At 37.5% G+C, this 12145-nt stretch overlaps 1 protein-coding gene and 1 non-coding gene across 2 annotated transcripts in view; one reads left to right on the forward strand and one right to left on the reverse strand.

The window, feature by feature from the left end:
* The window catches only part of BCAS3 (BCAS3 microtubule associated cell migration factor), a 703975-nt gene that overhangs the window by 277873 nt on the left and 413957 nt on the right, over window positions 1-12145 (forward strand). The gene's annotated exons all lie outside the window — the stretch shown is intronic.
* Window positions 205-308, reverse strand: LOC116476053 (small nucleolar RNA U13). The gene has a single exon (XR_004250123.1). It is a non-coding gene; the product is annotated as a small nucleolar RNA U13 (small nucleolar RNA).

Consider the following 12145-nt stretch of genomic DNA (forward strand, 5'->3'; position numbering starts at 1 on the left):
TTTTCTCCTTTTTTATAGTTAAAAAATATACATATAAAATTTACTATCTTTACCATTTTTAAGTGTACAGTTCAGTGGTAATAAATACATTTATATTCCTTTTCTTCCCCTTCATTCCGCCCTGCCGCACACTTCCTGGCCTCTGATAACTGCCATTCTACTCTATCTTCATGAGGCCCACTGGTTTTTGTTTTTTTTTTTTCACATCAGGTAGGTAATGTGCTGACATTGTAACAAGGCTTGAGAGAGGCACATCTCACACAGCAGCGTGAAAACCCAATCATCATGCTTATGAACTACGAAAGGATCAAAGATCCACTTTTGTAGTTCCCACCTAGGAGTGAGATCATGCAACATTTCACTGTGCTTGGCTTATTTCTCTTTACATAGTGGCCTCCAGTTTCAGCTGTGTTGCTGCAAATGACAGGATTTCATTCTTTTTTTTAAATAGCTGAATATTTCATTGCTATATATACCATATATGCTTTATTTATTCATCTGTTGATGAACACTTAGAGTGACTCCATATTTTGGCTATTGTGAACAGTGCTGCAATAAACATGGAAGTACAGATATCCCTTAGCTGCACTGATTTTCTTTCTTTTGGCTATATACCTGGTAGCAGAATTGCTGGATCATATGTTAATTCTATTTTTAGTTTTCTGAGGAACCTCCATACTGTGCTCCGTAGTGGCTACACTAATTTACATTTCCACCAGCAGTGTGCAAGGGTCTCTTTTCTCCACATTCTCACCAGCATCTTTTATTGATTGTCCTTTTGATACAAGCCATTTTCACTAGGGTGAGATGATATCTCATTGTGGTTTTGATTTGTGTTTCTCTGATGACTAGTGATGTTGAGCATTTTTTTTCATATACCTATTGGCCGTTTGTATGTCTTCTTTTGAGAAATGTGTGTTCAGGTCTTTTGCTCATTTTTAAATTTTCTTATTTTTTTTTTTTGTTTCTAATGGGGTTGGATTTTGCCCATTTTAAATTCGGATTATTTGGGAATTTTTGCTATTGAGTTACTTGAGCTCTTTATATATTGTAGTTATAAATTCTTTGTCAGATGGATAGTTTGCAAATATTTTCTTCCATTCTGTGGGTTGTTTCTTCACTTTGTTGATTATTTCTTCTGCTGTGTAGAAGCTTCTTAGCTTCAGGTAATCCCATTTGTCTATTTCGCTTTGGTTGTCTGTGTTTTGAGGTCTTACACAAAAAGGCTTTGCCCAGACCAATGTCCTGGACTGTTTCTCCAAAGTTTTCTTTTAGTAGTTTCATAGTTTGAGGTCTTAGATTTACGTTTTTTAATCGATTTTGATTTGATTTTTGTTATGGTGAGAGATAGAGGTCTAGTTTCGTTCTTCTGCATAGCTATCCAGTTATCCCAGCACCACTTATTGAAAAGACTGTTCTTTTACCTTTTTATGTTCTTGGCGTCTTCGTCAAAGATGAATTGGCTGTAAATGCATGGATGTATGTTTGGTTTCTCTAGTCCGTTCCATTGGTCTGTGTATCTATTCTTATGCCAGCACCATGCTGTTTTGGTTATTATAGACCTGTAGGACATTTTGAAGTCAGGAAGTGTGATGCCTTCAGTTCCTTTGGCTCAGGATTGCTTTGGCTATTTGTGGTCTTTTGTGGCTCCATATAAATGTTAAGATTTTTTTTTCCTATTTCTGTAAGAATGTTGTTGGAATTTTGATAGGGATTGCATTGAATCTGTAAACTACTTTGGATAGTATTGTCGTTTTAACAGTATTCTTTGACCCATAAGCATGGAATATCTTTCTATTTTTTTGTGTCTTCTTCAATTTCTTTCGTATTTCATAGTTTTCTTTTTATAGATCTTTCACTTCTTTAGTTAGATTGAGACCTAGGAATTTTATATTTTTGTAGCTATTGCAAATGGGATTGCTTTCTTGATTTCTTTTTCAGATTGTTCTCTGTTGATGTATATAAATGCTACTGATTATTATTTTTTTTTTTTGAGAGGGAGTCTTGCTCTGTCGCCCAGGCTGGAGTGCAGTGGTGTGATCTCGGCTCACCGCAAGCTCCACCTCCCGGGTTCACGCCATTCTCCTGCCTCAGCCTCCCGAGTAGCTGGGACCACAGGCGCCTGCCACCATGCCTGGCTAATTTTTTGTGTTTTTAGTAGAGACAGGCTTTCACTGTGTTAGCCAGGATGGTCTCAATCTCCTGACCTCATGATCCGCCCGCCTCGGCCTCCCAAAGTGCTGGGATTACAGGCGTGAGCCACTGCACCCGGCCAAATGCTACTGGTTTTTGTATGTTCGTTTTGTAACTTGCAACTTTGCTGAATTTGCTGATCAGCTCTAACAATTTTTTGGTGAGTTCTGTAGCCTTTTCTGGATATAAGATCATGTTGTCTGCAAACAAGGCTGATTTGAATTCTTCCTTTCCAATTTAGTTGCCCTTTATTTCTTTCTCTTACCTAATTGCTCTGGCCAGGACTGGCAGTATTATGTTGAGTAACAGTAGTGAGAGTGGACATACTCATCTTGTTCCAGCCTTTAGAGGAAAGGCCTTCATTTTTTCCCTGTTCAGTATGATGGTAGCTGTGGATTTGTCATATATGGTCTTTATTATTTTGAAGTATGTTGCTTCTATATCCATTTTGATTAGGGGTTTTTCAACATAAAGGATGTTGAATTTTATAAAATACTTTTTCAGTATCTATTGAAATATGTGGTTTTTGTTCTTGATTCTGTTAGTATGATATATCATGTTTATTGAGTTGCTTATGTTGAACCATCCTTGCATCCCTGGAATGAATCCCATTTGATATTATAAATGATCTTTTTAGTGTGTTGTTGAATTCTGTTTGCTAGTATTTTGTTGAGGATTTTTACATATATGTTCATCAGGGATATTGGCCTGTAGTTTTCTTTTCTTGTTGTCGTGTCCTTATCTGCTTTTAGTGTCAAGGTAATGCTGGCCTTGTAGAATGGGTTTGGAAGTATGTCCTCCTCTTCAATTTTTTTGAAGAGTTTGAGTACAATTGGTATTAATTCTTCTTTAAATGTTTGGTAGAATTCAGCAGTGAAGCTGTCAAGTCCTGGGTGTTTTTTGCTTTTTACGGAGGCTTTTTATTACAGCTTCAGTTTTGTTACTTGTTATTGGTTTGTTGAGGTTTTCTGTTTCTTCATGATTCAATCTTGGAGGTTGTATGTTTCCAGAAATTTATCCATTTCTTCTAGGTTTTCCAGTTTGTTGGTGTATATTTGTTCATCGTAGTCTCTAATGATTTTTTGTGTTTCTGAGGTCTCAGTTGTTATGTGTCCTTTCTTTGTTTCTGATTTTATTTATTTAGGTCTTCTCTCTTTTTTCTTAGTCTAGCTCAAGACTTGTTGATTTTGTTTACATTTTTGAAAACCAATGCTTTGTTCTATTCATCTTTATTTCTTTTTAGCTTCAATTTCATTAGTTTCTGCTCTGATCTTTCTACTATTTCTGTCTTTCTACTATTTTTGGCTTTGGTTTGTTCTTGCTTCTAGTTCCTTGAGGTTTATCATTAGGTTGTTTATTTGAAGCCTTTCATTTTTCTGATATAGGCATTTATTACTATAAACTTGCCTCTTAGTACTGCTTTTGCTATATCCCATAGGTTTCGGTATATTGAATTTTTTTTTTTTTTTTTGAGATGGAGTCTCACTCCAGGCTGGAGTGCAGTGACACAATCTTGGCTCACTGCAACCTCTGCCTCCTGAGTTCAAGTGATTCTCCTGCCTCAGCCTCCAGAGTAACTGGGATTATAGGTGCCCGCCACCACTCCTGGCTAATTTTTGTATTTTTAGTAGAGACAGAGTTTCACCATGTTGGCCAGGCTGGTCTTGAACTTCTGACCTCAAGTGATCTGCCCCCTCGGCCTACCAAAGTGCTGGGCTTACAGGCATGAGCCACCACGCCCGGCCTGTATATTGCATTTCCACTTTTCCGTTTTCATTTGTTTCAAGACATTTTAAAATTTCTTTCTTAATTTCTTCATTGACCCATTGGTCATTCAGGAGCGTGTTTTTTAATTTCTGTGTGTTTATATATTTTCCCCAGTTCTTCTTAAGTTCTAGTTTTAGTGCATTGTGGCCAGAAAAGATATTTGATATCATTTTTATTTTAAAAGTTTTGTTCAGATTTGTTTTATGACCTAAGATATGGTCTCTTCTGGAGAATGTCCCATGTGCTAGTAAAGAAAATGTATGCTGCAGCAGTTGGATAAAATGTTCTCTAAACATCAGTTAGGCTTGTTGGATCTAGTGTGTAGTTTAACTCTGCTGTTTCATTGTTGATTTTATGTCTGAATGATCTGCCCATTAGTGGAGTGGGGTCTCCTTCTTTTATTGTATTACAGTCTGTTTCTGTTTTAGACCTATTAATATTTTCTTTATAGACTTGAGATATCCAGCGTTGTTGAATATTTATAATTGTTACATATGTTTGCTTAATTGACCCCTTTATCATTGTATAGTGTCCTTCTCTGTCTCTTTTTATAATCTTAGATTGGTTGTCTGCTTTTTCATGTAAGTATAGCTATTCCTGCTCTGTTTTGGTTTCCAGATACGTGGAGTATCTTTTCTCACCCCTTCACTTTCAGTCTATGTGTGTCTTTATAGGTGAAGTGGATTTCTTGAAGGCAGCATGTAACTTGGTCTTGTTTCTTTATCCATTCAGCCACTCTGTACCTTTTAGTTGGATAATCGAGACCATTTGCATTCAGCGTTATTATTGATAAGTAGGAAGATACTACTGCCCTTCTTTTGCTTGTTTTCTGGTTGTTTCTTTCTTAGTGCCTTCCTTTGTGGGTAAGTTATTTTCTCTGGTATTATGCTGTTAATTTGTTGCATTTCTTTTTAGTGAGTCTGTTATAGGATTTTGTGTTACAAGTTTTTGTGTTGTGGTTATCAGGAGGCTTATAGAGACATCTTATAATAGATATGACAAGTTATTTTAAAGAGACTACAGCTTATCTTAGATCACTAAAAGAACATGTAAAAAAAATTTATACTTTTACTCCATCACCCAACATTTTTTTTGTTTTTTTGTTTTTTGAGACAAAGTCTTACTCTGTTACCCAGTGGCATGATCTTGGCTCATTGCAACCTCCGTCTCCTGGGTTTAAGTGATTCTTCTGCCTCAGCCTCCTGAGTAGCTGGGATTACAGACATGTGCCACCATGCCCAGCTAATTTTTTTTTGTATTTTTAGTAGAGACAGGGTTTCACCACATTGGTTAGGCTGGTCTTGATCTCCTGACCTCAAATGATCTGCCCTCCAAAAGTGCTGAGATTACAGGTGTGAGCTATCACGCCTGGTGCCCCCAGCATCTTGACTTTTGGTTGTATCAGTTTATATTTTTTGTATTACATATGTCTTAACAGGTTGCTAATAGTGATTATTATTTTTGATAGATTTATCTTTTGGGTTTTATACTAGAGTTATGAGTGGATTGTACACCACCATTTCAGTTATAGAGTATTTTGTGTTTCACCCTGTACTTTTTACCAGTGGGTTTTATACCTTGAAAAGCTTTCTTTTAGCACATCAGAGTTTTCTTGGTTTGGATTGAATTATTCTTGTTAGCATTTCTTGTTAGGTGGGTCTGGTGGTGGCGAATTACTTGTTTTTGTTTGTCTCAGAAATACTTTATTTCCCCTTCATATTTCAAGTATAATTTTGCTGAATACAATATTCTTGGATGGCAATGTTTTCTCCTTGAACACTTTGAAAATGTTGTTATACTCCCTCCTGGCTCGTATGATTTACATTGGGAAGTCTGTTGCCAGACAAATTGGAGATACAGTATTTACTTCTTTTCTCGTGCTGCTTTTAGGATCTTCTCTTTGTCCTTGACCTTTGAGAGTTTTATTATTATATGTGGTAGAGTATTTTTATTTGAGTTGAGTGTTTGTTGTTCTCAGTCCTTCCTATAACTAGATATTTATATCTTTCTTAGGTTTTAGAAAGTTTTCCATTGTTATTTCTTTGTTTGCATTTTCTACCCTTTAGTCTTACCTCCCTCTTGAATACCAATAATTCTTAGATTTGGTCTTTTGAGGTAATTGTCTGCATCCTGTTGGTGGTATTCATTCCTTTTTGTTCTTTTTCCTTCCCCTGCTACCCCCCACACTCCCGATTGTATTTTCAAATAGCCAGTATTTTAGGTCACTGATTCTTTCCTTCACTTGGTCCATTCCACTGTTGAGAGTCTCTGAGACTTCTTCAGTTCAGCAAATATGTCTCTCAGTTCCAAGATTTCCGTATTTTTTTCCCAATCTCTTTGTTACATTTCTCTGATAAATTTCTGAATTGCTTTTCTGTGTGTTTTTTGTTGTTGTTGTTGTTGTGTTTTTTTTGTTTTTGTTTTTGTTTTTTTTTTTTGGAGATCACTGAGTTTCCTTAAAACTGCTATTTTGAATTCTTGGTCAGAGGGCTCACAGATCACTCTTTCATTAGGGTCTGTCACTGGAGTTTTGCTGTCCATTGGGAAGGTCATGATTCCCTACTTGCTGTTGTTTTTTTCGTATGTATATCTATATCTTTGCATTGATACTTTATTTCAGTTTTATCTGTCTACCTTGTTTTGTTTTTATTTGGTATATTTTGCTTAGTGCATTTTTTAAAATCCTTTTAGAGTCAGGGCTCATTTTGTTGCCCAGGCTGGAGTACAGTGGTGCAGTCATTGCTCACTGTAATCTTGAACTCTTGGGCTGGAGCAATCCTCTAACCTCAGCCTCCTGAGTAGCTAGGACTACAGGCACATGACACCATACCTGGCTAACTTTAAAAAGAATTTTTTTGTTGTTGTTGTTAGAGAGAGACTCTCATTGTATTGCCCTGCCTGTCACAAACTCCTGGCCTCAAGTGATCCTGTCACCTGCCTTGGCTTTTCATGGCACTGGAATTACGAGCATGAGGCAGTGTGTCTGGCCTGTTAGTGAATCTTTACAGCTAAGTTGTTGCCTTTTTTTCTGGATATAGGTGGTACCTAAAGCCCAGGTTCACCTCAGCTCTGCTAAATGATTTTAGTATTGCCTATCCTGATTTGGGAGCATCCCAAAGTGGTTATCCCCACAGTGTGTCAAGTCTGGCTAGGGGTTTGTGCCCAGGGACCTTTGTAATGTATCTCCTACTGCATGGTGCTGCTGAACAGCCACTCTAATTTGGTGTCTCCTTTGGCCAATTAATGGAACAGAGTTTCCAGGGCTAGGGATGGTAGTCTAGCCTCCCCACTTTGTCTTTGCCTGTCCTCAGGGTTGTTTCTTCCATCAGGCAGCCACGATACTTCCTGCCAGTTAAGACAAGGACAGTTTTCCTGCCAGAGCACCCAAGATGGTGGGAAAGTTGGTTTACCACCTCAATCTCACTTTTTCCAGTATAGTCACCATGAGTTGGGGGGAGATTTTCTGTACTCTTGATGCCAGGCAGAATCGGGGGAGGGGCATCACAGATCTGGAAGTCTGAATCTCTTACCATTCACTCTGAGGTTTTTTTTCACTTCTCTGTGGCCTCAGGAATTGTCTCATCCTCATATTTGAGTTCTGAGTGTTGCTGGTTAAAATCTCGGTACTATATATTTGTTTTTGGTTTTCTGCACGGGTAGTGAAGCCAGCTAGCTTCTATACCACCGTTTTGGAACTGGAAGTCTCCATCTTCTAGTAGAAATTATTTTAAAGCATCTATTATTACTATGCTCAGTGATACGAAGGAAAATATGCTTCTTTTAAATAAAAGGGTAGGAAATGTCAGCAGAGAAAGAGAAAATATAGGAAATTACCTAGTGAAAAGTCTACAACTTAAAAATACAATATCAAAAATAAAAATGAAATGGATGTGTTAACAGCATAATTTGATTGAGTAAATGAATTTGAACATAGATCACTAGAAATTTCCAAACTTAATGAGTGAAAAAATAGAAAATAAGTAGAGCCTTAGCAACTTGTGGGACAATATCAGAGCCAACATACATGTAGTTATTGCAGAAGGTGAGGACAGTAAGGGAGGAAAAAAAATCTAAAAGTGGGAAACTTTCCACTTTTGTTGAAAGACATGCATTTACAACTTCAGAAAGATAAGCAAACAGCACATAAGATTAAATACAACAAAAACTATGTCAAAGGACATCATAGTCATTTTTCTGAAAACCAAAGTAAGGAGGAAATCTTGAAAGGAGGCAGACGAAAGTAATGCATTGCACAAGAGAAAGTACATTTTAACACGCTATTGACTTCTCACTGGAAACCATGGAAGTCAGAAGACAGTGGAATAACATGTCTGAAGGACTCAAAGAATAAAATATTGGCCACCTGAAGTTTTCCATCAAACAACAATATCTCTCAAGGATGAGGGAGCAGTAAAGCCAGGACATCCACACTAGAAATTATGCTAATGGCACATAATACCAGAAGCAAACTTGCATCTTTAGGAAATAGTAAAGAATATGGTCATTTCTTGTTGAATAGAAAGGATGATTTTTCCCTTTTAAAAATCTGTGTCTAATATATGGGAATGATTGAATTAGTTTGTGGGTATTGTATTATATGTACATGTAATGCATATGACAACTATAGCACAAAGATGGAGGATGCTACGGTGGAGGCAGGTATATGGAGCTGTACTATTGCAAGGTTCAACCTTGCTATACGTAAAAAATCAATGCTTCAATGAAAATGGCATACTAAAAAATGTTCAGTTAATACAAAAGACAGGAAAGGAAAGGCAGAAGCACCAGAAAAACAGGGATAAACAGAAAACAGATATTAAATGGTATATCAAAATTCAACCATATAGAAATTAAATATTAATGTACTCCAATATAAAGGAAGAAATTGCCTATAAGATAATGTTGAATATAGAGACATTAATATGATAGTAAATGTATATTAAAAGATACATCGTCCAAATAAGAAACATAAGAATATTGGAAATTCAACTATATTAGTATCAACTAAATAGAATTTAAGACAAAGCCTATTACCAGAGATATTTTGTACTTTTCAAAAGTCAAATTATCAGGAAAATTTAAATGTATACACCTAAACTCAGTTTTAAATGCACGTAATTTAAATGCATCTTGACATTTTGGGCTGGATGATAAAAAATAAAATAAATGTATGCATCTAAAACTGAGTTTTAAGATACATTAAATACAATCAGAATTAATAGGATGAATAATTCTATAATCAGCATTGTTGATTTTAATACCGCTTTCTTGATGTTGATAGAATAGAGAAAAAAGACATAAATCATTAGAATAACACTACTAGCTACATTGACCTATTACATAACCAAATCCAACAACTGCAGAATACATATTATTTTCAATTGTGATATCATGCCTAGTTTGAATGGATATGAAACAGTGGATAATAGATGATACTTAAGCCAGAGGCAAAACGTTTATTGTTGATGGATTTGGATGGCAATCACAGTGCAGTGCAGGATACTGTAGGCTTGATAAGCAGCTTGATTCCAGTCATTTCCATCAGTGAATAGAACCTTACCTTGGCCATGAGTGATCCAGATTGTTCAATTAGCAGCTATGATTTGTTTGCAGAACTCATGGCCCCAAGAGGAACAATCTGTAATCTGCAAGTGTTTAGTCTTCCTTGCGGCAGATGAGACCACTGGCCAGGCCATTGCCAACTGAGGAAAAGTCAGTAAAAATTAAACTTCTAGAGGGTTTTCAGAATTAGGAGTCGGCGAACTTTTTCTTTAAAGGACCAGATAATAAGTATCTTTGACTCTGCATTCCATATGGTCTCTATGCCAGCTCTCCTGCTGTCATACAAAAGCATCCCTAGGTAGTACATAAACGAATGGGCACGGTTGGCCCACCATCATAGTTTTTGCCTAACCCTGAATTAAAGCTGGGGTGATGGCTTTGCCTTATTCTACCATGCTGGTTGCTCCTTATTTCAATCAGCCTTCCAGAGTTTTTGGGGTTATACAGCTGTCAAGGCCCAGTGGGCATCATCAGGTTTCATCTTAGCTGAGCCATCAGTCAATCAGGCTCAGGTATTTAAAGGAAGCTCTGTGAATCCAGTGCCTCTTGAGCCAGTGGCATGCTTCAGACAGTGGAATAAAAGATAAAGTGGCTGTAATACCCAAGGTTCTGCTCAACCAGACTGGCTGTACTCTGGAATATACCATTTCCATTTGAATAGCGGTCCCTGTTGGTTGGGCTCTTCCCACCTTGTTCATTTTCAAGTTTCAGTTGACCCATCCCCAAGTGGGTCTAGAAAGTCACGAGGCCTCCATGAGTCAATTGTTCAATTACAATTAGAACTTTGTAGCTGGTTAATAGCAGCCTTCTAAAAAAGGGAGTGTACTTGGTGGCTGCATCAGGCAGGTGGCGATGTTGTACTGAGATAACACCTCCGAGTACTTCAGCAGCCATTAAGTCTTTACCTAAACATTTTACTCTTGGAATCCTGTGTTGTTTCTGGCATATAATATGGGAAGGAACTGGAAGTCTAGTAGGTGGTCTGTTGTGCAGTTGTCCCACTATCACCTCGGTGTACATGTTTGATGATATTCTCTGGCACAAGCATTTAAGTACAGTCATGTAAGCCATTAATACCAGTTATATATTCATCAACATAAGTCACAATGATAGTACATTGAATCGGACTAAAGGGTCCCACCATTTTATATCCCATTCCAGTGTATTTTTCCCCCCATGAAAAGCATGGACTAGTGTTTTTAATGTGCACATGCCAGTTGCTCCAGTGACAATTGCCCTTTAGTAATGTTATCCCCTGTGTGCATGGCAGGGGAAGCTACCCTTTGGATAAGGTGGGACAGCTAGGATGTTGGGCTTTTATCTCACTTGGCCTTTCTTTTTCTTTTTTTCTTTTTTTTTTTTTTTTTTTTGAGACAGGGTCTTGCTTGCTGTGTCACGCAGGCTAGAGTGTAGTAGTGCAATAATTGCTCACTGCAGCCTTGAACTCCTGGGCTCAAGAGATCCTCCACCTCAGCCTCCCAAGTAGCTGGGACTACATACAGGTGCATACCACCATGCCAAGCTAATTTTTATAAAAGTTTTTTAGAGAGGGTGTTGCTGTGTTGCCCAGGCTGGTCTTGAATCCATGGCCTCAAGAGATCCTCCCACTTTGGCCTCCCAAAGCTCTGAGATTGCAGGCATGGGCCACTGTGTCCAGCCTGAAAGTGCACGTGTTTTTATCAGTTCTGAAGGATAAAAAATGTTGAAGTACATGGCTGGGGATGTCTCTAGAACTTGTATTTTAATTCCCTTTTTTATATTTCTATATGTTTCCATTAAACATAACCTCCTCAAATGGCTTGGACTTTGGCAAGGTAGTTATTGCTATATGCAGTTATCTTTATGATAACTCTCTTGGTCTTGAGACTTTTTATCCAAGCACTCTCTGCTCTTGGGTTTTCTTTCTTTTCCAGTAGGGTTAGAAAGGGCATTGTTATTTGAATCATTAGGCATACTTTTGGCCATAGAAAGAAAACCACATTTAACAATGGTTTTTGAAAATCTGTTTATTTTTTATCACATTATAAAAAGTGTGCTGCTGGTCTTGGCTGAATGATGTCTTTGTGACTTTTTTTGCTCTTTTCCTCATGATTCCTTTATAAATGTCACTTCCCTGAGCATCATTTCAGACTTCAAGGCAATAAGATGGGGAGAAAGGGCAGCATCAGTGATGTTAATTTCCTTTATCAGGAAAGCAGATACTGTTCCAGAATCCTGCAGTAGCCACCTGCCTTTGAGTGATCATAACTATGTCACCACTTGTTGTAAAAGAGGCTAGGCAATCACAGATTAAGTATCTGCGGTGGCATCCAGTGAAGGAGTGAATGTTGGAGATGAATGTTGGATTTGCCTCTCAGTAGTTAAATCTATATAATCATCACCACAATCAAGATATAGAATAGTTTTCTTATCTCAGAAACAACTTTCCTCCTGCCCTTTTTGGTCAGTGCTCTCTGCCCTGCTGCTACCCTAGACAACCATTGCTATTACCTTATTATTAAAATATATATATTTATATATATAAAATAACTCCCAGGTTCAAGCGATTCTCCTGCCTCAGCCTCCTGAGTGGCTGGGATTACAGGCGCATGCACCACACCCGGCTAATTTTTGTGTTTTTAGT

This window comes from Hylobates moloch, unplaced genomic scaffold (assembly GCF_009828535.3).
Source record: "Hylobates moloch isolate HMO894 unplaced genomic scaffold, HMol_V3 SCAFFOLD_10, whole genome shotgun sequence".
NCBI lineage: Eukaryota > Metazoa > Chordata > Mammalia > Primates > Hylobatidae > Hylobates > Hylobates moloch.